The following is a 27901-nucleotide window of genomic DNA, read 5'->3' on the forward strand; positions in this document are numbered from 1 at the left end:
CACCACTACCACTGCCACCATCAGACATCACCATCGATACTTTCACAATCCCACACCCACCAACCCAACCACCCAACTCACTAGTCCAATATCAATTATAAGAGAAGACAAGAGGGTTGCAATCACGAGCACCAGGCTGGCAGAACTTAACGGATCAAAGCTCTCTCTTACAGCTCGCGGGCTCACTGGGATCACCCAGTTTTTAGATAAGAAATACTTCAATTAACCAACCTCTTCTTCTTCTTCTTCTTCTTCCTTATCCTATTCTTACCCCTACTTTTTTCTTACTCTTCTTTTCTCATAGATTCACGTACCTATTTACTATATATACTATTTGCTATTTTGTTACCACCCCTAAGCTATTCTTTTACCCATAGAATGGTATTGCTATGGGATTAGTCGAATATAAATCTCTTCAACAGAAAGCAAAGAACTCTAACTGTAATCCGTAATCCCCCTTCCACCCTCAACTTTGATATCGACTGTCAAACTAATACCTGAGATTGTGTTCGAATTATTATATAGTTTCTTTTTTATTTTAATCTTTCTAAACATTTTATTATTTATTTTAATATGTTTGTTTTATTTATATTATAATTAATTAAACAAATTATATTTATATTAAAGGATCCATGTGTGTTATAATATATTATATTGTTACTATTATATTATATGTTGCTAATTATATAATATAATATAATATATATAATATTATAATTATTTAATATTATAAATAAATAAATAATAATAATAATATAATATATAATATTATTATTTATTTATAATATAATAACATATATAATATAAAATATATAAATAAAATAATAACAATTATTATATTATATATATATATATATATACAATATGATACAAATTTATAAAATAAGTAACACTGTAAGTTAAACTCTAAATATAATAAATAACATAATAATAAAAAATAAATAATTAATACAAAATTGAATGACTAAAATAGCAAATAAATTCAAGTTTTATAAATTTTAATTAATTAAAGTTAAACAATGTTTCGATCTTTTGATCAAATTCATGTTCAATCATCAGATTTATATTCGTGTATTAGATTAAAAATTGATAAAATCGAAGGAAAAAGTTGTTGATTTTAGGTTAGGTATGGAAGATTATCTGTTGTCCTGGACACGTGCACAAAAGCTTCTTCTTCTTCTTCTTCTTCTTCGTAAAACTCCCTAAGGCGAATTTGACGATTCACAAGAGAAGATAAGAATCTATTTTCGAAGTATACTATACATTGTTTTAGCTTACTACACACGAACACGACATTTAACAAAGTTGATAAGTAATCTTTATTTAACTTAGCAATTTATATACATTCGTTAATCGCATAAAAAATAAATAAATGGAGGGGGGTGAGTTTGGGGGAGGTAATAATTCTCATTTTGTTTTCTCAAACAAAATTGTGAAGGTTAAAATAAAACCATGAGAGAAATTATAATTTAAGATCATCGTACGATTTGAAAAGAAAAAAAAAAAAAGGGACCACTCGTTGTATCGACAAATGCTAATGACACACACCCACTCACATACATACTAATTCATATACAAACACATATACAATGGTGAAATAATAAAAAAAGAAGCTTTTTACGTATTGCTTTTTTTCTCTTCCTGTTTTTACGGATGTTCATTCGTTTAGTTGGTATTCCTCGATCCTTGACATTTATACCATAGTCTTGCTTACGATTTTAAGGGAATTTCTTGGAACGACTGGAAATTTCCATGTTTTTATAAAAGGCGCAGTTTAGTCTGCCGGTTTAAAGCATTTCCTGTCATCCGTAACCCCCATAACTACTACATATGTTCGGCAGACGCGCGTGCCATAAGGTGTCGACGCATATCTTCGACATATATATATATGCATAAGTTTAACCGTCAGTCGAATTCTTACCCCAATCTTGTTGCCCTTTAAATTCGTCAAAGACGTTTATGAGAATCTGCCAAACTGATCTTATCGAACTTACACTTACAAAAAAAATATTCAACGTTCCCTTCTTCTTCTTTATTTAGAGTTCTTTTATAATTTTGTATCTAACGATCTATACAGTAGTTTTTGCCGATAACTTTGTTGATTTATTCATGAATAATATCTTTTGTTTATTAAAATTATTTTGCTTTTCAAAAAAATAAAATGTAAGGGTCAGTTAAATCACACACATGGTGTCTTATAATACGGTTTTGTTATTAGATGATTCATAAATTGGAAGTATCTATGTACAATGCTTTGTATTTTTACAGTACTAGATAATATGAGATTTCATTATTATTTTATTATATTTAAAAATCAAATTATTTTAAAATATAATAACGTGAAGGAATAATTAATTCTAAATTTCATTCCAGGAATTTATCTATCGTGTTAATATATAATAAATAATATAATAAATTAAGATAACAAAATAATAATAAATAAGTTAATAATAATTATGTTATTTATGGAGAGTAGTTACCTGTAATTTTATTTTATCGATCTTACATTTATTTAATAAAAAAAAAATTCCACAATAATTTATAAGACATAGAAATAAAAAGAAAAAATACTAAAAAATATATATTTTATTATTATTATTTTAATATAATATTATTATATTATTTATAAACTTTTTACCATTTATACCTTTAATTTATACCTTTAAATTAATATTATAAATTATTAATATTATATAATAATGTAATATATATATGTAATAATATTTTATAATATTAATATTATATTAATTTTATTTTAATTTATAAAATATATTTTATTTTATTATATTAAATATATTATATAGGAATTTATCTACCTTGTTATACAAAGGTTACCTGTAATTTTATTTTATCGATTTTACATCTATTTAAAAAAAAAAAAAATTAATTTCAATAATTCATAAAACATAGAAATAAAAATAAAAAGTAATATAAAATAAATTTGATTTTAATATCATTTAATATAATATTATTAATATTATTTAATTTTTTATTTTATTATATTAAAAAGAATTTGTGTATTATATTATTATTAAAATAAAATATATTTCAATATATAAAATAAATAGAATGCGTATTTTACAACCTGGTTGTATGGGGTTTTTTGTTTTGAAATAAATAAGCAAATAAATGGGGTATTTATGGTGAAAGAGGATAAAAGGGGGTTTAAAGAAAATCTAAAAGTTGAAACAAGTTTGACTCAAGGGACTTAAAAGTAAGTTGGATTTTTTCAATACTTATTTTCCTCACATCCCCCTCCCCCCACCACCACCATCATCCCACTGTTACCAATTCGATAGTTCATAGTTCTCGGCCAATGGAATTTCATAGATAGAAATAGATACTAGTTCACTTTGTTTTCGTTTGTAGAATGACAGAATCGCGTGTAACATATATATGTATAGTAATCTGTGACTCCCAACGGTATACTACCCAGGGTCCACCCACTTCCTCATTAACCAACTGACATTATCGTAAGAGCTCGTTTACGGTATTCCCGTCCGGGTCTGCTGCACGAACTATCTCGATTTCTCTTTTGCAATTAGATCGATGCGAATTTTACAAATTGATCGATAAGACAAGAAACATTTTACTTTATTACTCGAACTCCATAAATTTAGATAAACCCTTTTAAACATTCATATATATTAGATTGCCAACTCAATTTTCATTTAATTTTAACAAAAGAAGATATACATTATTAATTAATTAATTAATTAATTGCATTAATTTATAATTAAAGAAATAAATGTTGAAATTCAGTTATCAATTCAATATCAATTAAATTATATTAATAATAATATTAATGTTATTATTTAATTAAATTTTAAATTAAGTTCGTGAATTTTTAAATTAATATTTTCAAAGTAAATTTTATAATTTTTACATTAATATTTTCAATATTTTATTTATTAATTACCTGTTTTAATTTGTAATTGCAAAAAAAAATTTAGGAACTCAGATGTTAACCCAATATTAGTTCAATTATATTAATATTAATAATATTATTATTATTATTATTTAACTATATTTAAAATTAAGTTCGTTTTATTAATATTTAAATTTAAATTTTATAATTTTTAATTAATATTTTAAATTATTAATTAATTAATTGTTTCTGTTTGTAATTAAAAAAATTAATGTTGAAACTCAGTTGTCAACCAAGTATTAGTTTAATTATATTAATATTAATATATTAATATTATTATTTAATTAAATATAAAATTAAGTTCGTAAATTTTTAAATTAATATTTAAATTTACATTTTATAATTTTTTAATTAATATTTTCAATTATTTATTAATTAATTGTTTTAATTTGTAATTGCAAAAAATAAATTCAGAAACTCAGTTGTCAATCCAATATTAGTTCAATTATATTAATATTAATATTATTATTTAATTAAATTTCAAATTAAGTTCGTGAATTTTTAAATTAATATTTTTTCAATGTAAATTTTCCATTATTTAGTTTTTAGCTTTTGGTTAATTTGGTTAACTCAATATTAGTTAAATTATAATAATAATAATATTATTATTATTATTATTATTTAATTACATTTAAAATTAAGCTTGATTTTAATTAATATTTAAATTTAAATTGTATAATTTTTAAATAAATATTTTTTAAAGTAAATTTTTTATTATTCCACTTTTAAATTTTTAGTTTATCCTAAAATATAAAATTAACAATTTCCTTTAAATTATTTATATTAAACAACATTAAATACCTAATATAAATCTTTTCATTTAACATTACTTCTTATCAAATAAAACCAATCAACAAACAAATATTTAATAAAACTAAAAATAAAACATACTCTGATAAAAAAAAAACTCTTAAGATAAAACGATTTACGTATAATCCACATACGTTTCATCTTCATACACAGCAGCAACACTTCTAAGAAAAAAAAAAAAAGAAGAAAAAACCCTCTATAAAGCAACATCTAACCAATATGGGGGGTGGTGAAGGTGGGGTAGAATCGTTTGGTCTATAAATATTTGAAAAGAACCTGAGCTAGAGAGTTCTCTTTTATATTTTTTTTCCTTATTTTATTTTTTTCTTTTTTACGGGGTGCCCGATAGGATATCTCATGGGGCTTCTACATAGTAATAGTAAAGCATGAACAACAACCACGACTACTATCTCACTTTCTTCTTTCGCGTATTTCTTCTTTTTCTATTATGCCGTGATTTTTTATTGACGAAGTGGACACTGGTCCTAGGTTGGGCAGAGCTGCGAAAGAGGGAGGAAGGGTCCTAGGGACATCTATTACTTTGTTGCTTACTTCTTTCTTTCTCACACACACTCTCTCTCTTTCTCTCTCTCTCTCTCTCTTACTTTTTCCTTCGACACAAAATTCTCTTTCCATTCCAACACATACACACACCCATACCTATTTACTTTCTTGCGTAAGAGCAAAAAGTATCGCGCTAGACCCACCCGTAGGGGGTGAAAAGTTGGTGCAAGAAGGACACTGATACTAAAAAAAAAAAAAAAAAAAAAAAACCAACACATGAACGAGTCCAGTGTGTGTCGGAGGGTTGAACGATCGAGTAGTTGATGATGGTGTTAGTAGTAGAAGCCTTGCTTGGTATATACATATATATATAGGAAAAAGGGAAAGGGAAAGAAGAGAAGGGCGAACAGGTCAGTTTTGTCCCAAGTGTGCAATGCTCGGGGCCATAGATCACGCAATATCAGTTGTCAGGGCCGGGATCGAATGGTGGAGTCTATGGGGTGGACACGGACGCGTTTTGCCCGGGACAACTGGACACTGCTATGTCCCCGAAGTGCGAGTGATGACCCCCATGGGATTTAGCATGGCCCATGCAAAAACTTGCCCTCTTCCTCTTACTCCCCACTACTACTATTCACTCGTTTTCTTTATTTCTTTCTTTCTTTCTTCGTCACCTATATGTTTTTTTATTCACCTACTAACAACACGTCCTTGTTCATCTTTACATATATATATATATGTGTGAGGGTGTCCTTTTTTCTTTCTTTGGTATGGGCCAGCTAACAAACACTTTCACCTCTTCTTTCGTTTATTGCTCAGAACACATAAAAAGGAATATCTAACGAGTACCGATAACTCAAGTTCTACTTTGCTCAGTTTTCTCTTTCTCTTTCTCTTTTTCTATAGGGTGGACTTGTGTCTTCTCCCCCTTTTTTTTCGTATAAACCTATTTCTTCCTTCTTCTTCTTTTTTTTTTTTTTTTTAGTTCGTAGGGAGGAAAAAAGTTGGTTTTTTTTCTTTTCTGTTTTAGGTCGGGTCGACGTTCGGTGTTGTTCATCTTTATTCCACCAATAACAACCACCACCACCACCACTACTACCCCTATCGTATCGTTTGTACGTTCGTTTTATCTAATACTCGGACCTATACGACTTTCAATATGGTTTTTGTTTTTTTTCTTCTTCTTCTTTTTTGACGAGATTACCGCGACCAAACTCACACACACTTCTTTTTCTTTTACTTGTTGGTATACGTTTTTTTTTCTTTCTTATTCTTTTTTTGGGGGGGGGGGGGAGTTAGAGAGAGAGAGAGAGAGAGAAAGAAAGAACATTTTCCGAACAACCCCTCGCGTGTTTTCCCTGCAGACCGTGAATGCGAAATCGCGCGATTTACTCGCCACCGTCCGATTTTCGGTTGTTGACTTATTTATGTGATTGCCTTTCCGCGTGAAACAATGTTCCGTGTCTCAGAAAACAAGAGTGAGAAATAGAAAGAGAAAGAGAGAGATAGAGAGAGAAAGAGAGAGAGAGAGAAAGAGAGAGAGATTGGAATAATTTGAATTATTAGAAAAGTAGATTTGTCTATAAGTTCGTAGATTCTTTCTTTATATACATTATTAAACACTTTTACAAATCGGGAAGCAAACAACTGTTTTGATGACTTGTCTGTTTCATTATATTATTTAAAAAAAATAATAGAAAGAGAAAGGGGAAATATTTTATTGAATACATTACTTTGAAATCCTGAATATTGTGAATAATAATATTTAAAATGTATTATTTAAGATCGTAATAATAATAATCTTACTTCAAAAATTATTAGAAAATTATTACTAAAATAATATTACTAATATCAAAACTCAAATATATTTCTATGCAATCCTGAATAATATAAATAATGATTTAAAATATAAAAAACGTAGATATTACTTTAAATATAAAACTAATATTAAACTATAAGTAAACAATTTATATTAAAAATGAAATTATTTCTTTTGCAAATCCTAAATATTGTAAATAATAATTTGATTTTCTTAATGATTTAAAAAAGAAAAATAATATAATAATATATGAAATAAATAATATAAATATAAAAATATAAGCGTATAATAAAATATTATTAAAAAGGTAAACAATTAATGTCAAAACTACAATTACTTATTTGCAATCTTCAATATCATAAATAATAATTTACAATATAAAACGTAGGTATTATTTAAAGAAATAATTAATATTTATAAAAAAAAGCAAATATTTAACATGTAAAAAAAATTTTTTTATCAATGCTAACTAATTAAACAATAACAAAAATAATTTTTTTACATAACAAGATAATATACAAGTCATAATTACAAATACATTTCTATTACTTTGTGAATTACACTTAAACGTATGATCAATCATAAGTAATTGATTAAAATGACAAATAAAATGACAATTACGTTTTTCATTATAGAAATTATTTTATTAAATAATTCAACACTATTATAAAACATATTTTCTAACAAAAATAAAATCGTCAATAAAACAATGAATAATAAATTAACAAAACAATAATTATTTGAACGTCAATGTATGAAAGAGAAATACTAAAAAAAAAAAAATATCATATGGGCAGATCACACATGTTAGAAGTGAAACCTTTGACAAACTAAGTTTCGAAAGAAAGAGACGACTGCAGAATATCAGAAGTAGGATAATTGTCGGGTTTATTTGTTATAATATTATTATTATATTATTGTTATCACATTCAAAAATTATTATACGTTTTATTGAAAACATATATAAATAGATAACATATTACACAGCAAGCAAGTTCTCAATTCAAAGAAATGAGACGAGTTGCGTCTGGTAACTAAACACCTCTGTTAATGTAGTAAACACCTCTATAGTAAGGTTTTTTTTTATAAGTCCGTAGGGCCTTTCCGATAAATCCGTAGGGTCTTATTATCTCTGTTTATTCTTTTACCCTTCTATCGCTCCTACCTACAAACATTTCGAGTATCGAAAGAATACGTGTCCACGCTTTGTAGTTTGCAGTCGCACTCAAACACACACATATACAACCAGGAGCGATAACTACGAAGCATAGCATAAAGAGGAGACCGAGAATAGGAAAAACTGTATAGCTATATTCCGTCTCATTCCCTCGCAGTCTAAATCCTATGTTTGTCTCTTTTTCTTTTATTATTTAGTATGGCAACCGTTTCATAGCTTCGTTACATAGCTCCGTTTCCGTTTATTTACTTTTCAGATCACTCCCATTCTAAAGAAGTTTTCACTTCAAAAATAGAAACAATTTAAAGATGAATAATCAACAACATGACGAGAGAAAAATCCATAAGAGAGTGAGAGTGAGAGAGAGAGAGATGTAAAGAGTTCGTAAAGCTCGTTCATGATGCAATCACGCAAAAACGTTCCTCCCGTGTTCACGCTCGGTCGGACTATTAATGGCACTGGCTTGCTGCACTTTCGTCGAAAAGTGCACAAGACAAAAATCCGAACGTTTCCTTTCAAGAAAAGGGAAAATAAAAAGAAAAAGAAGAAGAAGAAGAAACGTGATGTCTACTTGTCTTCGAAAAGAGAGTTCTCCTCATGACCTGCTGGACCCTTTCGATTTCAACGCAGATATTTTTTTTTTTTTTATTCATTTCCTTTCTTTTTAACGTCTCGACGACAACGAGAAACGAGAGTGAAACAGATGAGAATGAAAGGAACATAGAAAAAAATAGATACAGAGAGAAAGAGTGTGTGTGAGAGAGAAAGAGAGAGAGAGAGAGAGAGAGAGAGAGTATAGTAAAAAAAAAAAAAAAAAGGAAATGAAAGAATTTATTATAGAAACGAAACCATTTCGAATTTTAGCGATCCACCTATAGGAAAACACGTTGAATAAAAGCTGTGTAGCACACACGTCGTTAAAATTAGCACGGAACAATGCACGTGGCCGGATTCAGACGGAGGTTAAGTGTCTCTCTTTCTCTCTATCTCTTTTTATCTCTTTCTCTCTTTCTCTCTCTCTCTCTCTCTCTTTTTCTCTTACTTTCGTCCCGTTCCTTCCTACCCCTGCTACTCCACTCCTCGTGTCGTACTCGATTTCGTTCTCTCCATCATTTCGACTCCTCCTATCCCTTCCAACCCCTTCTCATTCTTTTTTTTTTTGCTATTTCTTCTCTCGTACGAGAGATTCATGAAGCAAAAAAAAATTAGGAATTAGATATTTTTAAATGAGACTATAATTTATTTTATATTTCATTTTTATTGTTATATCTATTTAAATGGTAAAATAAAATTGATCGTAAATCAATTCTCACACTTGACAATTTTGTAGCTTACAGGGTTGTAATAATAATAATATTAATTAAATAATTAATTTAATCTGATATGTGTTAGTATTACTTTATGGAAAAATGAGTAAATAAATTTCAATGTTTTTTTAGTATTCTTCAAATATTGCAAAATTTTGTTTAGGTTATAATTTGGTTTATTTACTGAAACCTTAGTTACAACCTAGTGAAAAAATTACATGTAAAAACCTATTATGGAGGGTAGAAGTAAGGAGTAACATCTCTTATGGGTGAAAATGTAAAAAAGTGTCCAACGTTTTCTGTCAATAACAGTTCAAAAATCTTCCAGAATGGCGCTGGTGTAGACACTTGGTATGGTATGAATGTAGCAATTGTAAATATATTGTAATTGTTTATTTCTCAATCCTACTCTAATAATATTTGGCGCTTCCTTTAAAATTTACCATGATGGCTAATGTGGCGCCATCTCAATTGATTCGGTTTCGACGGACACTTTTCATATACAGAGATGTTACTCCTTACTTCTACCCTCCACAAAACCTATATATGTATGTGTATATACGTGATTATATTTGAAATAATTGAAAACCATTGGACTGATTAGATTTGGACTCCAAACACACTACTGGATTTTCTATTTTTTAGAAGATTATTTCTAATCATTGACTTTATTCAGGATTAAATATATATGAAAGGATTCATAAAAAAAAAATTAGGGGACCAATACTCGAACCTGGGGGTTTTCAATTTTTCTAATAAAAACTCACCCAATCGTTGAAAACCAATTGCATTTATAAATAATTACTGATTAATACATAAAAATAATTACTGAAGTATATTAAACAATATATAAATATATAAATATATAAAATTAAATTATATTAGAAAATAACCAAACAAAACGTTGAACATAAATATGAATATCATTTAAACAAATTAATATAATTAATAAAAATAAATTACAACAACAACAAAATGTGACGACTAGTGTTGAAAATAAAAAGAATAAAAAAGATGAAAATAGAAAATAAATTGAAAAATAAAAGAACGAAAGGGAATAGAGAATAAATGCATAGTCGTTTTATCGTCTAAAAGAAAGTAGTATAAAAAAGAAAGGAGTGGGGCAGAGAAAAAGAGATAGATAGATAGAGAGAGAGAGAGAGAGAGAGAGAGAGAGATGAGAGGGAAAGTTGAAGAAAGACGAAGAAAACGATTGCCGAGGGCTTCGACATGCGCGATTTCTGAGCCTATCGTGCGTTCCTTTCTCTCTTTCTCTCTCTCTTTCACTCTTTCACTTTCTCATTCTCTCACTCTCTCTATAGATAGCCACAGAGAAGAGAGCATTGGTATGCGTCACTGAGGATGAGCGAAAAAAGAATCGAGTGACTTGAAAGAAAGATCATTTGTATCATTGTTTTTCACCTTACCTCTCATCCCTCTGCCCAAACCCCCCCCCCACCACCACCACCACCACCCAACCAACCCTTATACTTCATTATTTTCATATACATTTTCATTAATAATCTAATTTTGATCAATCGTCAAACTAAATTAACCATATGTGTTTTTATCTCACACGTATTTATACGTTTACGTGTTGTTTATGTTAATCGTATAATTACATTATATATATATATATTACACCACTTCCAAAAAATACGGTCCATATATCATTGATACTTTTCTAATTTCCAATTTCTAAACATCATTGTTCCAAATCGATGATTTTAATGATACAAAAAAGAACAAAAGCAAAAACAAAGTACAATTAATCCAGTCGTCCTTGATGAATACGCATTATGCGTATACGTGTACGTGTACATATATATGTACGTATAATTACAAGAGTAGAAGAAGAAGAAGAAGAAGAAGAGTATGAAAAAGGGGAGGGGGATGGTGGAATGAAGGGTGAGAGAGAGAAGGGTAACAACTAACAGGGCAGGACGATGAAACAAATAGCGTGCCGTGGAAAATGCGAAGCAAATCAGACAATTTCACGGCAGATAATCCAGGGACGGGGGAGATATTCGCTAATATATACACTCATACACCCATAACACACAGACACACACACACATCTATAATATACATATAAATGTAGAGATAAAGAAAGAAAGAAAATACATGGAAGGGAAGATACAACGAGGAGGAGAAATCATTTGGTTGATGTAGAAAGATCGAACATCTTTCGGAGGAGTCTCGTTCGAATCAGGTTCTACTCATTCTGAGAGGGGGAAGGGATTGGAAGGTTCGTTGACGATAGAAGAAGAAGAAAACTGTGAGGGTTGTTAAGGGGTTGGGGTGAAACTGTTGAACCACCCAAAGCTTCGTTTCGAAGTCACGAAGAACTCTGACTGCTGCTACTGCTGCTTCTGTTGCTGTTGTTGATGGTGGTGGTGGTGGTGATGGTGGTGGTGGTGAAGGTGAAGGTGAACAGGGAAAGCTTGTCGACAAGAATGAAAAAGACGGATAAACGTATAGATGGAATAAGAGATAAAAAGAGGGATAAAAGGGGTGGGGGCAGTAGGAGGAGGAGGAGGAGGGGAGGGTACAGATGAAAGTTCGACAATACGGAATCACCGAGCGTTATGATTTGTGCTAGCATAGACTTCAACGTCAATAATTTTACGGCTAATTTAACTTTAAACATTCCGTCAACGTATTTACCCCCTCCCCCGCCCCTTCCACCACACCCTTCGACCCTTCATCCTTCATCTCTCTTATTCCTCTTCCCTTTCTTTACTTCCTACGAATTATCGTTTCTATTGTTTGTTTTTTTTTTTTGCTTTTTTTAAACCTGTTTTTCTCATACAACCATGAATTTTACGTCTGCAAATGAAAGATCTTTTTTCAAGATAGTATAGCATGATTTTGATTTGGTAAATCGTACATATGAAAATTTGCAATTGATTTCTTTTTCTTTTTTTTCTTCTTTTTTTTTTTTTTTTTTTTTTATTTCTTTTTCCTTCATTTTTTTCGATTACTTTCGAACGATGTAACAACAAGGGTCGATGAACGTATTTTAGGTTATGTATTACATTTCTAATTTCATACTACGATACGCACGAACATTTTTATACGTCATAATGGAATATATTAGTTTTCATAAGTTTAAGTTTCTTGGAAAATGTTCTCCAAGCAATTTCATCGATACTTTTATAATACATACATATATACATACATATACAGATACATATATTTTATATATATATAAATGACAATACTTTAACGTTCTGTCGCAAAGTAAAAGTTTCTTTTCAATTCGCGAAGCGAATTCATATCCCGAAGATGGAAACGTAGAAAAATGAGAGAACCCAACCATCAACCACCCCCACCTCCTAACTTCCCCACCCTTGCGAAGTTTCATGCAGATTAAATGGGAAAACTCGGAAGAGAGATGCATTTGCGTTATTCCGATAATAAGAAATAAGTATAAAGATCCGAGAAAGAGATGAACGTTTCTTCTCTATCTCTCTCTCTCTCTCTCTCTATCTCTCTCTTCAACTCTCTCTCTTCATCTATCTCTCTCTCTCTCTTTCTCTTTCTTTCCATCCTTTTTATTATCTCGCAAGACCGTTTCACGAAAGTTATAGCGAACGCGAAAAGTTTTCTACTTATCCAAAGATTTTCTAGAAACGTGTATTAAAAGAAAAAGAATAGAACGAAAGAGAGAGAGAGAAAGAGAGAGAGAGAGAGAGAATGAATGAATGATAGAAATAGAAAACTATTTTTCATTATTTTCTGTTTTATTATACAAAAGTTTAATTTTCGTATAAACGTTGAAAATACAGTTGATGTATTTTTGAGGTTATGTATTTAATTTTTGTATATTATAATTGCTGAAGAAATTCTAATCAAAGAACTTTAATTAAACAACATCGAAACAATATGTTTAAAATTTTTGTTAAGTATCCATCTCCGAGATAGAAAATTTTAATGCAAAAACAAATTAATGGACTCTTTATTTTTCAAAAAAATTAAATTATTCTACAAAAGAACATTGAATCAATATTATACAGGTTTGAAGTGTATACCACCTTTGTTGTGCCTAATCAAAAATAAAAAGAAAATATATTTTGTATTTCGAAGAATTATATATTTTTGAGGTTATTTAATTTTATAGTTGCTAAAGAAACGTTCAACTAATCAAAATAAAATGTTTTGATTTGTTTTCAACTATCCATTTTCCTATAATACAAAGTTTGTTGATGAAGACATTTAAAAAAAAAACCGTCAGTAAATTATTTTTTATTTTTATTTAGACTCAAACGATAATTGTACAAAACGAAAGAAAAAAGAAGACAAAAAAAAATAAGTCTAGAAAAAGAAAAGAACGTGTGTGTGTGTGTGTGTGTGTGTTTGTAAGGTGTGTATGACATTTAAAGAGATGCAGAGAGAAAGAGAGAAAGAAACGACAAAAGAATAAAAAAAAAAAAAAAAGGTTGAAAGGAATCCGACTACCTACGGAGTGTTATCACAAGCTAAACGTTTTACAACCGATGCTGCGCTTTTGCACCATCTCAAATGACTTTTTTATTGGGTCCAAATCGATATTACACCTATTTCTATCTTCTTCTATCTTTTTTTATTCCTTCCTTCTTTCTCTCTCTCCCTCTCTCTCTCTCTCACACTCACTCTCGTTTCCTTCGTTTCTTTCGCAGGTTCAAAACGACATTTGAATGGTTGTCTTCTCGACACCTACGTAATCTCATCGAATGGACAGTGCAGTTCGCAAAGTGCAGTCCGAATGACATTTGTCCGATGATAAGAATAAACATTTTCAAGAAGCCTAACATTGATCGTTTCCTAACCCACCCTTCACCCTAACCCCCGTTATTGCCAATTTCGACCATTTCTTATCCTTCAAACTATTATTTTTCAATATAAATACCATTAACAACGATAACATTCAAACGAAACAAAATAGAAATGTTTATATATTTTTTTTTTTTTAACAATGACGTCAAACAATGAACGAAATTTTGTTAGAAAACCAAATAAATCAATTTGAATAATAATAATAATAATAAAAAAAAAAATGAGGAAGAGAAAGAGAGTATGAAATGGAACAGAAAGACGCGTCATTTTTCTTCCATCTTTCTATTTCACGTAAGTTAATGTCTCATGGGAAAACGACGAAGACGAAGACGACGACTACGAGGTGGGTGAGTGAGTGGGTGGGTGGTGGTGGTGGTAGTGGTGGTGGTGCATGGAAAGAGAACGCGAAGTGCAGAATCACATATCTGAGTAGTGCTCGGCATTATACCTCTACGTGTCACGTGTCTACGAGTGCCTCGTGTCTCTCTTTCGCGGAAAGTAACGTGAGAAGTAGCACCCTACACACATACACACACACACACACACACACACATAAACATATACAGTAAGAAAGAAAGAAAGAAAGTGTAAGAAAATAGGATACCTTAAAAGAGCAAAAGAAAAGAGGTGGTGTCTGAAGATATGGCCGTTGGGTGTGTAGAAAATACGCCCTATGTACCCCCATCCCCCACCCACAATCTTTCTCCCTTTTTGCACTTCATTCTTACTATCCACCATCACACGCGTCGACAATAAACACGCCTCGGTCATATTATTCCTTCCATTTGTTCCTTCTCATAAATCCAACATAAAGAAGCCATTGTCTACGCAACATTATTTTGTTAACTTTTTATCATTTTCTTAAAATTCTAGGATATTTTATTATTGTAAATAATAATTAAGTAATTCACAATAGAAAACGGTAGTGTATTTAATTTATGTGATCTTGATTTGTTTCATATAACAATAATCGTATCTTTTTTATAATAAAAATTCAATGCTACAATGTTTGTCCACTAATAACTCCGAAACTATTAAACTAATATCAATAAGTTTTTCTTTTATTTTGTGTGATTTGTTTTAACTTAGAATATAAGATAGTTTTTGTCGCGTTTATTTTGTAGTTTTTATCGCAAATTTAAAGATTTAATTATATAGAGGTTATCTAGGTCTTTAGGTACTGTAAGTTTTCACTAGATAGCGTTGTATTACAATTCAATTATTTCAGATTTTTTTCAGAGTTAGATATAACATAACTAACCTTCTTTTTTATATTTTTTTGGTGTATAATTTTCTTGTGTACTTTATTATAATTATTGTATTATTTTGTGTGTTGTTATAATTTACTAAATTGTTTAAAATTATATTAATCAACAATTTATAACAAAACCATATCAACACGTGTCTGAAACACCCTTGTATTAAAGTATAATATTATCTACACTGATTTAATATTACATTCCAATTATTAATACTTTTACTTAAATAAAGTTTCCCCCTCCTAGAAAAAAACATTTGACATAAACTATTCCATCCATTCTAATCTTTAGGTTCCTTTATTTTCTCTGTTTTTTTTTTATCTTCTTCTTCTTCTTTCTCACACTGGTGAACTTCTTTCTGAAGGGTTAAAGAGGGCAGGGGGTTTCGGAGGTGTACGAAGAAACGGCAACGGCAACTTCGGTGAGTTTGTAAGGACTAAAAAAAGACAGAAAGAGAAAGACAAAGAAGAAAGGAAGGAAGGAAGGAAAGAAAGAGAAGGTGAATGCTGTGGAGATCGGGACTGTTATTTAGTTAATGACTATTCTCTCGCTCGTAGGCGCTTCCAACCAACCAACCAACCAACCAACAGCTAGCTTGGAATACAAGATCGTGTTTGAGATGCTTGCCGTGCTGTTGCTGTTGGTGGTGTTGCTGTTGCTGCTGCTAACGTTGGAATAATTGTTGGATCCGGGTACGTACCCTGGACTCTTTGGTGGGTTAGAGAAAGAAGGGAAAGAGGTAATGGGGTGGAGGAGTTGCATTTCACTCTAATGTTTCTTTTTATATCTAATATAATGTATTTTAATATAAATGTAAAATATGATGTGGATGATAATTGCATAATCAAAAGAAAAGGATTTAGGGATTGATTTATGTTGAGTTAGTTTAAAAATTCGAATGGATTTAATAATTATTTGTTTAGAAAATATTATTATTGTTGAAATGAATTTATTTAATTTATTAATTGATATTTTGTTTTTTTTTTATAATTAATTTTATATATGTTTAAATGCTTAGGTATTTTTGTTACAAGTAAAAGTGTATAATTGTATAATCAATGATTGATAAATAGTTTGACAAGTTCTGTAAAAATAATTTCAACAATTATTTTAACAGTATCAATTTATATTGCGTCTGACGAGAAAGAAACCATTTTCTAATTGTACCATGTATTACTAGAACACCCTAAATATAGATGCCACCAAATACTTCAGGTACCGAGCATACCAAATACTTTTATCTTACCATTAGTTTCAAAGAATACACACACACACACACACACACATATCAATCACAATACTATTACATCCTGATATAAAAATTTTCTTGATATAAATTTAATTTATAGCAAATCAATTTTCAAATGAGATGAGACTAACAGCATCAACAAACAAAAATAATAATTAAAATAAATAAAAATAAATAAAATACAAAACGATATTTAAATCAGATGAGAAAAACAGCATCAAGAAAAGATTACAAATAAAAATAAATAACAATAAAATAAAATATAAAATACCAACTACACGAAATATAAATACTAGTATTCTTTATATATCTATCTTTTTCTTTAACCCACGAAGATTTAATTTTTATTAAAATAATAAAACAATAATTCGACTAACGAGAGTAACAGCAAAAATCAATTTTCAAATGAGATGAGAACAACAACAAAATAAATAAAAATGAATAAAATAAAATACAAAATATCAACAACACGAAATATAAATACTAGTATTCCCTATCTATCTATCTCTTTCTTTAACCCACGAAGATTTTGTTTTTATCAAAATAACAAACAAACAAATATAATTCGACTAACAAGAGTAACAGCAAATTGATTTTCAAATGAGATAAGAATAACGACAAAATAAATAAAAATAAATTAAATAAAATAAAATACAAAATACCAACTACACGAAGTATAATACTCGTATTCCCAATCTATCTATCTATCTATGTATCTATCTATCTATCTATCTAACACATCTATCTATCTCTTTCTAACCCTCGAAGAAGATTTCTTTCCTCTTTACCAGTCTTCTTCTCATCCTTTTCCTTCGTAGTTGTCGTCGTAGTCTTCGTAGTCGTAGGTTGTCGTTTTCGTAGTCGTCGTGCAAAGTTGCGGGGTACGTTTCGGTAGTGGCCGATCGATCGTCAAGCTTTTTTCTTCCTTGTAATCTATTTATATAAAGGCGCACGGCGTTGGTTACTCCGTGCACGCGGATACTGTAAGGGATTTCTGCGGGGGAGGAATGCTAGCTATACATCTCTCTCTCTTTCTCTCTCTCTCTCTCTCTCTCTCTTTCCCCTTCTTCGAAGTCGAGAGAGTCAGGGGTGGAGATGGTGTGGGGGGAGCGGGAAGGGGACGGGGAGGGGGGACTAATATCGGAACATCGACGGCCGAGTAGTCGACTCGGGATTCGAACGAGCTGGATGTTTAATTAGGAGCCAACGAAGCCCAAGCACAGGGAGAGACTACTCGTGGAGGTGGAATAGGTGGAGGAGGGTGGGAGGAAAGGAGAAGAAAGAGGAGGAGGAGATGGAGGAGACGACTGCCGATGCCGAAGACGCGAACTCTGCGCAGGTATAGAAATATATCCTCTTTTATATGTGTTTGTATTTGTATGTATATATGTGAAAGTGTATAGATAAATACGAATAGATTCGTATGTATGTGTGTGTGTGTGTGTATGTGTGAATACATGTAAGAAGAGTAAAGAGAAACATGGTGGAAAAAAATAAAGAAAGAGGATAGCTCCCGTTTCCTCCCACAGCTTATCCACTTCCATCACCCTTCTTGTGAAAGAAAGAGAAAGAAATAGATGGTATGGGGGTGGAAGAGGGGAGGTGGACGAAGAAATAAAAGAGAGAAAGAGAGAAAGAGAGAGAAAGAAAGAATGAGACAGACTCAACACGCCAAGGAATTGTCTGCGATTTTGTTTTACCTCTCGCGGCCACCTTTCGATCGCGTTCATCGATTTCTCACACTGTAAAAGTGTACGTACGTGTATATGTAGTTTCTTCGTTGGTACTTCTTTACTCTTCTCTTCTCTTCTCTTCTCTTCTCTTCTTACTTTCTTTCTTTATTCTTGTTCCATCGTTTTCTTCTTCTTCTTCTTCTTCTTCTTCTTCTATCTTTTCTTATTCCACCATAGAAGTTCGTCTCGAGAATCTCGTTGAATTCTCGCACGAGAGAAGGTAACACACATAAGACGTTAAAAGTGAAGACAAAAGTAATTTGAAATAATATTATACGATTTTATCTTTTAGGTATTAATATTATTTTTATTTTTTTTTTTTTTTTTTTTATTAGTGTTAGTTATTTTATTGTTTTTTTTTTTTTTTTCTAGTAATTAACGACGATGGTATTTATCAATAATTTTTGCTAATATAATTAATGCATTATATAGATACTTGTATACATATATAAATAAATATAATAATTATGTATTAAATTAATTATTTTTATAAATTATTTTTAATAATAATAAAAAATTAAAAAAAATATATATTCGTTATTTTTTTTTTTTTATATAAAATAATATTCTTAATTGAATTACATTTTTTTTCTATAATTATAACTTAATATTAATAATAATCTAATATTATTAATATTATAAATAATTTTCTACTAATATTATAAATAATTATTAACTAATATTATAAATTTAATTTTCTAAATTAATAATCTAATATTAATAATTTACAACTACGTAGTATATATGATATTTATCAATAATTGTTCCTATAATAATTATTATATTTATTAGAAATATTATTTTACAATATATTATATCACATTTTGTTATATTTATCATTTTTAACAATAACCACAAATAATTACAAATTAAAATTCTTTCAGAAAAAGTATTAGTAAACATTTAATAAAATAATATTCCTAATATTAAATTGAAATCATTTTTGCAAATAACACCGATAAACATTATTTGGATTTTATTTTGTTTATTCGCAAGAATAGACTTTTATTAACAAAAGAAATAATAAATAATAAGCTTAAAGGGCCCCTCTCCCTCCCTCCCTCCCTCCCCTTCAACCCCCTTAGTATTCTTCTTCTTCTTCTATCTCTAGTTAATCCCAAGCAATTCTTCTATCAACGTTATCGTCTCCGTTATTCCATCCTATTCGGATAGGAAAGTCTAAAGCCCCTTTTCCCTTCGCCCTTGCCCTTCTATCGTTCAACGTAGTTCTCTTCTCGTAACTGTGGTCGACAGATAAATGCTTGGAATTAGTTCCACACTTATTGTCACTCTTACGATATATGCGTACTACACATACTACATATATGTTCCCTATTTAGTACTCTCGCCCTTAGCGAGGTACTAAAACGTTTTGTTCGTTTTTCCTTGATTTCTAATTGCAACTAACAATTGACGGATTTATCGTAAATGAATAGAAGAAAAATCAACACAAAAGTATGGATTAATTCAATCTTTTACTTTCAATCGTCAATAATACGAAATTTCTTATACCTAACCTAAAAAAAGAAAAAAATAATAAACTTTTGTTTCAAGTATAGTCTTCTTATTTTCTATTGTTTTTTTCTTTTTATTTCTTCCCTACGTAAATAAGGTTCGTATTTTTGTTTATTACGTAATTTTGTTTATATGTAATCTGTAAAAAAAAGAATGAATTATTTCTAAATGAAGAAGAAAAAAATATAAACTTTCTTTTAGGTTATAATCTACTTCTTTTCTATTTTTTGTTTTTACTTCCACCCTTCGCAAATACGATTCGTATTTTTTTTATATGTAATTTTTAAATAAAACACCAATATTTTGTCAAAGGTATAAATAATAATTATTTAATATTAATAAATATTTTTTATCCAGGTAATTAAAAACACAAAAAAACATTTCTTGTGGATAATCGTTTTTTATGGTTAGGTTTAGGTTAGTTCCAAACGAATTTAACCACGTTACGGTAGATCCATTAATTCATATTCATTAAAAAAAAAAAAAAATAAATAAATAAAACAAAAAAGAATATACCACCAAATTAGAAAAAAACAAAATTTCTATTGTACCCATGGATGACGATGCAAAAATTCAACCATACGTGGGAATAAAAAGATTAAGGAAAGGAACAAAGGTTACGGCGTAGGTTTTACTTAAAAAAAAAAAAAAAACAATAAAGAACAAAAAAAGGGCCAAAGAGTCGATATAAAGGGAACAAGAAAAAGAAGAAGAAAGTATGTAGGAAGGAAAATAAGAAGAAGAAAAATAGGAAAAAAGGGCAGGCTGGAAAATACGCGAAGGGTAGCGACTTACCGGACCACCACCACCACCACCAACACCGCGAACGAGGGTTCGGTTTTGGTGTTTAGGACCCCGTAGCAGCCTGTTTTTTTCATCCTCCAGGAAAATGTATGAATCGTGTAGTAGAAGCTTTTGCGAGTGTGCGGCTAATGGCTGCGGATAACTTCTTTGTCTCTCTCTCTCTCTCTCTCTTTCTCTTTCTCACATATATACATACACATACTAGGACTTTGTCCCTAAATCTAACCCCCGCCCATCTTTTGTATAGAACCGACACGCAAGAACGAACGCATCACATACGTTTTTTCCTCACTTACACTCTTACACTTTTACTCTACAGATTCGTGTAAATCTCAAGCTTTTTATCAATGTGGGTCGTTTACGCAAGTTTTGCACACACCTGTACACTCCCTTGGTATCCAGGAATCGTCATAGTATAGAGAAAAAGTGACTGACTGAATCAATGTATTTATATATATATATATATATATATACCTATATGTGTGTGGAAAAAGAGAAAGAGATAGAGATAGGTGTGTGCGACGGTTCTCGCACTCGTACGTTTCCTAACAGAAATCTCATTTCATGCCAGAAGCCCGAAAAAGGGATTAACGGCGGCCATTTTCCGCGAAGCCGGTTTTAACTTTCTCGATGGACCGCCTATTAAACCGATTACCCACGGCCAAGCAGCCCTGAAAAGGGACTCGTTGCTGCCGGTGTTGCTGCTGCTGTTGCTGCTGCTGCTGCTGCTGCTGATGCTGGTAGTAGTGGTAGTGGTGGTAGTGGTGGTTGCCGACGGCTGCTTCCGCCAACCAACCAACCAACCAACCAACCAACCAACCAACCACCCACCCAACTCACGGAAAAACCCTTACTCTCTTTACGTGTGTGCGAGATAGTGAGATAAAGACAGAGAACTAAAATCAGTGCGAAAAAGAGACTACGTGTGTGTGTGTGTGTGTGTGTTAGAGTGAGTGAGAGAGAAAATGCAACGAATCGGGGCCAAAAGCGTGGACTTTATGAACCCCGTAGCCCAGTCCAAAAGGCCAGAAAACCAGTATACTCTTTATGCACCTCTCGTTCGGTTCTCTCGATTTTTTACGAATCCTCGAAACCCTCCTTTTTTTCCCGCCAACCCCTTCCCCCCTCTTTCGTGAGTCTCATACTACCCTTCGTACCACCATCCGCCACGATTTCATACCCCCTCGAAACGTTTTTTTCACGGGGACTTTAACCTTTTTCGATGCTAACACTGTGTTTTTTTTTATTTTTATTTTTATTTTTTTTTTTGGACAGGGGTAGAGTCGTTTTTCTTTTTTTTTCTTTTTCAACCTTTCAAACTTGATACTGCAAACGATATCCTTTTCGATGAAGGAAACCGATTTTTTATTGCCATCGATCCTTTTTCTATCTCTCTCTTTTCTGGTTTTTTTTATTTATTGTTCGAATTCTTTCATAACCCCCTTTCCCAAAACAAAAATATATGCAGGTTTGTTTAAATGATTGCTGAGGAAAGAAAAAATGTGTTGACCAATATCGAAGAATGAGACTCCTGAAAATAAAAATAAAAATAAAAGAAGATACGAAGTAAACGCGAGAAAAGAGGGGTGGGGATAGATCAGGAGGGGAGGGGATAGACGAGTGAAGAAGGTTTCGTTGGAAGTAAAAGATAAATTTGATTTAAAACGTTGTGGGGTTTTAACTAAAGCCAGTTGTGAAGTTTAAGATTCGAAAAGTGGTTAGAATAATGAAACGATTATACCACAGTTCTGAGATTTCAATGAGAAATTCTCTTTAACGCTTAAAGAGACGTATAATATGATGATGATGATGATCACGATGATGATGATGATCAATTATTAAAAACACGTGGGGGTACGATGGTGTTTGTTCATTCTATTTCTTTCTCTTTTTCTCTTTCTGTGATCTTGCCGTTTATTTTTCCGCGAAATACTCTCGCGAGAATCTTCATTTCTTTTTTATTTTTTTTTTTTTTTTTTTCTTATACCACGAAACTCTCACGAAAATCTTTCGTTCAAAGTATAGTGTTAATAGTTGACCTTGTTATTAGAGTGTTATTTATTATACAGTTTTAAAAGAATTAGTAATTATAATAAATTTAATCCATATTTTGTTTATTTTTTAATAATAAATTTTTTTTAATAAAATTTTAATAATTTTCTTAAATAAAAAATAAAATATAAATTTAAAAGAACTTGTTATTAATTATCTAATTATTATACAATGATTAATAAATTTTATATTATTATAATTATAATAAATTTAATCCTATTTTGTATCTTGGTTATTCTAAATTTAAAAAAATAAAATAAAAATATAAAAGACCTTACAATTAACACTATAATTATTATAAAATTATAAATAGATCAATAATTATAATAAATTTAATCCTATCTTGTTCCTTTCTTATTTTAAGGTTAAAAAAAATAAAATAAAAATATAACATTCGATTTCTTTGATTTACTCGTTTATTCTTTTTACAAATGTAACAATGTCAATAATTATTTTAATTCGTTAAATGAAAAACAAAGAGAAGAAGGGATTGAAATAGAAAGAGAAAGATAAAGATACATAGATAGATAGATAGTAACCTGTTAAATGTTAACATGCCTATACAAAATCAAGGTCGTCTATACTGCAAGCCATGCAACAAACGATCCTACTCTCTCTCTCTCTCTCTCTCTCTTTCTCTCTCACTCACTCACATTCTCTCATTCTTCCCCTTTCGATATGCTGGTGCAGGCAACGAACCGTTACACGATTCGTACGTTTGGCACGTAAACATAAGAGCTTCAACATTTGCGATAGTTATCGTTGCCTGTTCGTGCATCGAATAAAACGAATTCGCGATTTTGCTGAATTATCGTTTGTATTACTGGCCCAAAAGGACCTAAACTTTACTATGTTGCATTCTCTTTCTCTTTCTTTCTCATACACTCACTCACTCACTCACTCACTCACTCATTCTCATTGGATAAAGTACAAGCAAAAAAACCTGAAAAAAAAAGCAGATTATATATTGTGATATACTAAATCTTTCGTTTTGGGTGAATTAATGAAAAAAAAAAAAAAGAAAGAAAAACGATTATCATCGATCTGTATAATAAAAATACGATAAATTTCAAAATAACTGTAGAATTTCTAGAAACGTAGGTTAGTTGCAGTCCGATAGTCGGCCATTAAACGTTACCACTCGTAATGGCGGACTGGACGTCAAATTGAACGTATAATTAATTAATCGATTACATAACGAGTATAAACTGATTTTATAACGATTGATTTATTACTGAAAAAGAAACTACGTATATATAAGCGAAGTTTTGTATAGAAAAAAAAAAAAAAGAAAATGTATGAAGTTATTTATGTGACTTTTACTTATCGTATACTTTTGAATTTTTATTATTTAATCTTGTAAGTATACATTTTTGCAAGACTCGTTTATATTAATGAATGATAATACATAAATAAATATATATATATGTAGATGTAGATAAAAGTATTATAAAAAAAAAAATAAAAAATAAAAAAACAAAACAAAATGTAGTATAGAATTTTGTTCATTGGACAAAATGAATGAGATCGATATCCAGAGGTCTCTGGTTCGTACTCGTATTCCTACTTCGTATGATTCGAACCCGTAATTACTCGCATTGGTTATAAATTAAACCACGATTCTGCATATATTTATATCCCTTTCCTGTATATATTGCGAGTTTACTAGATTTTCCAGGGCTTACAGTTGAAATTTTGCCCGTTCCCGCGCGAATTTGTCGAACGTATAAATTCAATCGAAATTATTCAACGTTAATACATATACATATATATATATACGATGAAAGACCGTATAAGAGAATAATACAATGTTTAACAAATAATAACAATATTATATTCATTAATGAGATATTATAATACTGCAATGTTAAGTGTTGTTGTTGCAATTAGAAACAACAAATAAAAAAAGATAACCTATAAATTAAAACCCATTTGATTATTATGGACACATATATGAGATTTGGTCACAAATTTTTAGCTTGAATGCAAATAAGTTTGTCTATTAATTATTACTATAATTAAAAAAATAAATAAACTAGTGATATATATATATATATATATATTAGTAATTTTTAACTTATTTTAGCTAACTATTATTTATTAATAATTAGTTAACTAGATGTATTAATAGTACTTACTTTATTATTACTTAATAGTAAGCATAATTAGTTAAATTAAATTAGAACATATTACTATTATTTAGTAACTTATATTAGTAATATATAGTTATTATATAATATAATATATATAATATATAATAATAATAACCCTTTGCACTGGAGCGGTGCTGATACGGCGCCCGACAGATTTAAGTGGCAACTCGAGTGGCGCTGATACGGCGCCCGACTGATTTGAAGTTTGCTTATTTACCATGTGTGATAAGATATTTCTTTTAAGATATACTTAAAGATAATACTTAAATTCTCAAGTTGCTGTTTAGCTCAAACGAAAAAGGGCCTCGAGTGCAGAGGGATAATATAATAATAATAATAATAATTCCATCCCTACTAAAACACTTTATTTAAGAATATCCATCACTCATAGAGTTAAAAACAATAAAATTTTCTAACTAACTTCAAAAGTTCCTACGTGTTTTTTTTTTCTATAAATATTTCCAATGTATATTTTACAATAAAAACAATCCAATATGCAATTTATAAAACAATTTCAAAAACACAATAAACCTACGAACTTTTGGTTCATACACACACGCAAATATCTGATTTACAAATAACAAATTTGATTACACGTGTTATATCAAAGATCGATCTAAAATAATATTCAATTAACGAATGAAAAAAAAAAAATATCTCATCTATTAGATTAAATCTTTCAAAGTAGTACGAATGAAAAGAAATGATAGATAGAGGTGTGAAAATAAAAGTAGTCGAGTGTTTCGTGCCATATGCGTAGTTCTAAACTTCAGCAATAACGGTAATTGCGTTATTAAGTGCGTTCTTAGATAGAAGGTAGAAAGGAAAGAAGGGTCGTCGAAATTTCGTTCGAATCGATTGCATTAAGGGTCAGCGAACGGAACGGATCCGCTTGACCCCTTGAAAAGAGAAGACTACTACTACTACTACTACTACTACTACAATTAATACAACTACTACTAACAACTAGACTATGTTAACGAAAAGAATGAAAGTAGTAAGAATAAAAGAAAATAGTATGATAAAAGAAGATGGAAAGAAAAAAAGAAAAAGAAGTAGAAGAAGAAGAAGAAGAAGAAGAACGCGTTATACGTCATTAGACCTCTCCCGTTAGGGAGGGGAGGGTTTCGATGAACCCGTCAGTGGGAGTTAGGGAATCGCCAGATGGTCTTCCGCTGCCAAACAGCCAACGGTGCTCGCTCGGGGAATAAAATGCTTTCCAGGCTCTTGGCCCTTCTTTCTCTCGTCTTCTTCTTCTTCATCGTTCGCGATACTATGCTGTGCTATGAGAAAAAGAGAGATAGATATAGAGATAACTATATACTTATATATAGTAACGTAATGTGATAGAAAGAGATAGAGAAAATGATAAAGAAAGAAAGAGATAGAATACTACTTACCAATGGAATTTACCAAACGTAGAAGTTGTTTCCAAATGGTCACTATGGAACGTGGAAATGTTGGATAAATCCTGCGTTAACCGGAATGGGGCACACGCGGATATATCTCCTGTTAAGTCTTTAAGCGGTCTTCGGACATTTCGAATTAACGCGAGCAGGACGTTGAAACGCCCCCGTGGTTTTGCATAATCAGGTTTAGATTGAAGCGACGAAAACGACCATTCGAACGACATACATATATATCTGTATCTATCTACTATTATATATATATATATATATATACATATGTGGAGCGTTCCACGTCAAATCGACCTATTTCGAAATTTAAATAAAAATAAGAAATGAAAACACTCGAAACATAGGCTGTTATAAATGTGTATTTATATTTGCAAGTATTTCTCGAGTCGACGACAAAACGTAAACAGAAGATAACACAGATATAATATCCGAGTATTCGACACTCCCGAGGTCTCCTCTAACAAGGTTACGTAGTAACGTACCTCGTATTCATCTTCTATCTTTCAACAAGACAACATTAACGAAACTGAGGCATATTAAATTATTTAATAATTTTATTTCTAACGTTATCGTTTTGATTTTAATAGTTTAACAAGTTTTTCATTGCATAGAATAATTTAAAAACGGGTTTATTTTTTATGTTACTCTTTAATGAGTTTGTTGATACAATTACTGTTTTATTTAGACAACTTTAATGATTTTTAATTAATATTTTTACTAACATTGCATACTTGGTATGTAATTAACCAAGCAGATAGTTGCATACTTTGATAGATTTTACAAATATTTATTAACTTTAACTTTTGATTATGTCAATTCTCATAGATTATTAAATTATTTCTTTATATTTAACATTGAATATTTTATGAAAAATATTCAATGGTTTTAATATGTGCTCTGCCTTCAGAAATGATTTACAGGAAATATTGTAATATAATCTTTAGTATGTTTCAGATTTTTTATTTAATTTTATTTTATACATCGTCATCCTAAGGGTAGGATACCCATCCTGCAATCATCAATGAAGATTAAAAGTAAGTATATTTTTGTATCATACATTTCTATGATAATTTCAATGGGTTTTTATTACGACGATGACATTAATTGTTCTTTTTCTTTTTCTGTTTCAGAAGATCATTGCAATCGTGCGTGTAGGCAATGAAATACTCGTGTGTTGTATCGCGTTAAAATAAAATCGAAAAAAGTCGACAAGTAGATTCAGTGTTGATCGTCGCATGTTAGTTTCGTTTGCTCGGTTAAGAAACTCGCAAGTTTCTTTTATTCGATTTAAACGTGTGCTCATCGTCATCCTAAGGGTAGGAGACCTATCGTGCATTCATCAATGAAAAATAAAC

The 27901-nt window shown here is 30.3% G+C and overlaps 1 long non-coding RNA gene across 2 annotated transcripts; it reads left to right on the forward strand.

Annotated features, from left to right (window-relative positions):
- The first annotated feature begins 18133 nt into the window (after positions 1-18133).
- On the forward strand, positions 18134-27895 carry LOC149030430 (uncharacterized). Of its 2 annotated transcripts, none has more exons than XR_016178749.1 (3): positions 18134-18210; positions 27491-27580; positions 27677-27895. It is a non-coding gene; the product is annotated as an uncharacterized LOC149030430 (long non-coding RNA). The 2 variants fall into 2 exon arrangements; XR_016178750.1 differs by having other exon boundaries at positions 18157-18210; positions 27501-27580.
- Positions 27896-27901: the final 6 nt, after the last annotated feature.

This window comes from Polistes dominula, unplaced genomic scaffold (assembly GCF_049000335.1).
Source record: "Polistes dominula isolate Pdom_NZ unplaced genomic scaffold, Pdom_raw_medaka contig_37, whole genome shotgun sequence".
Taxonomy (NCBI): Eukaryota; Metazoa; Arthropoda; class Insecta; order Hymenoptera; family Vespidae; genus Polistes; species Polistes dominula.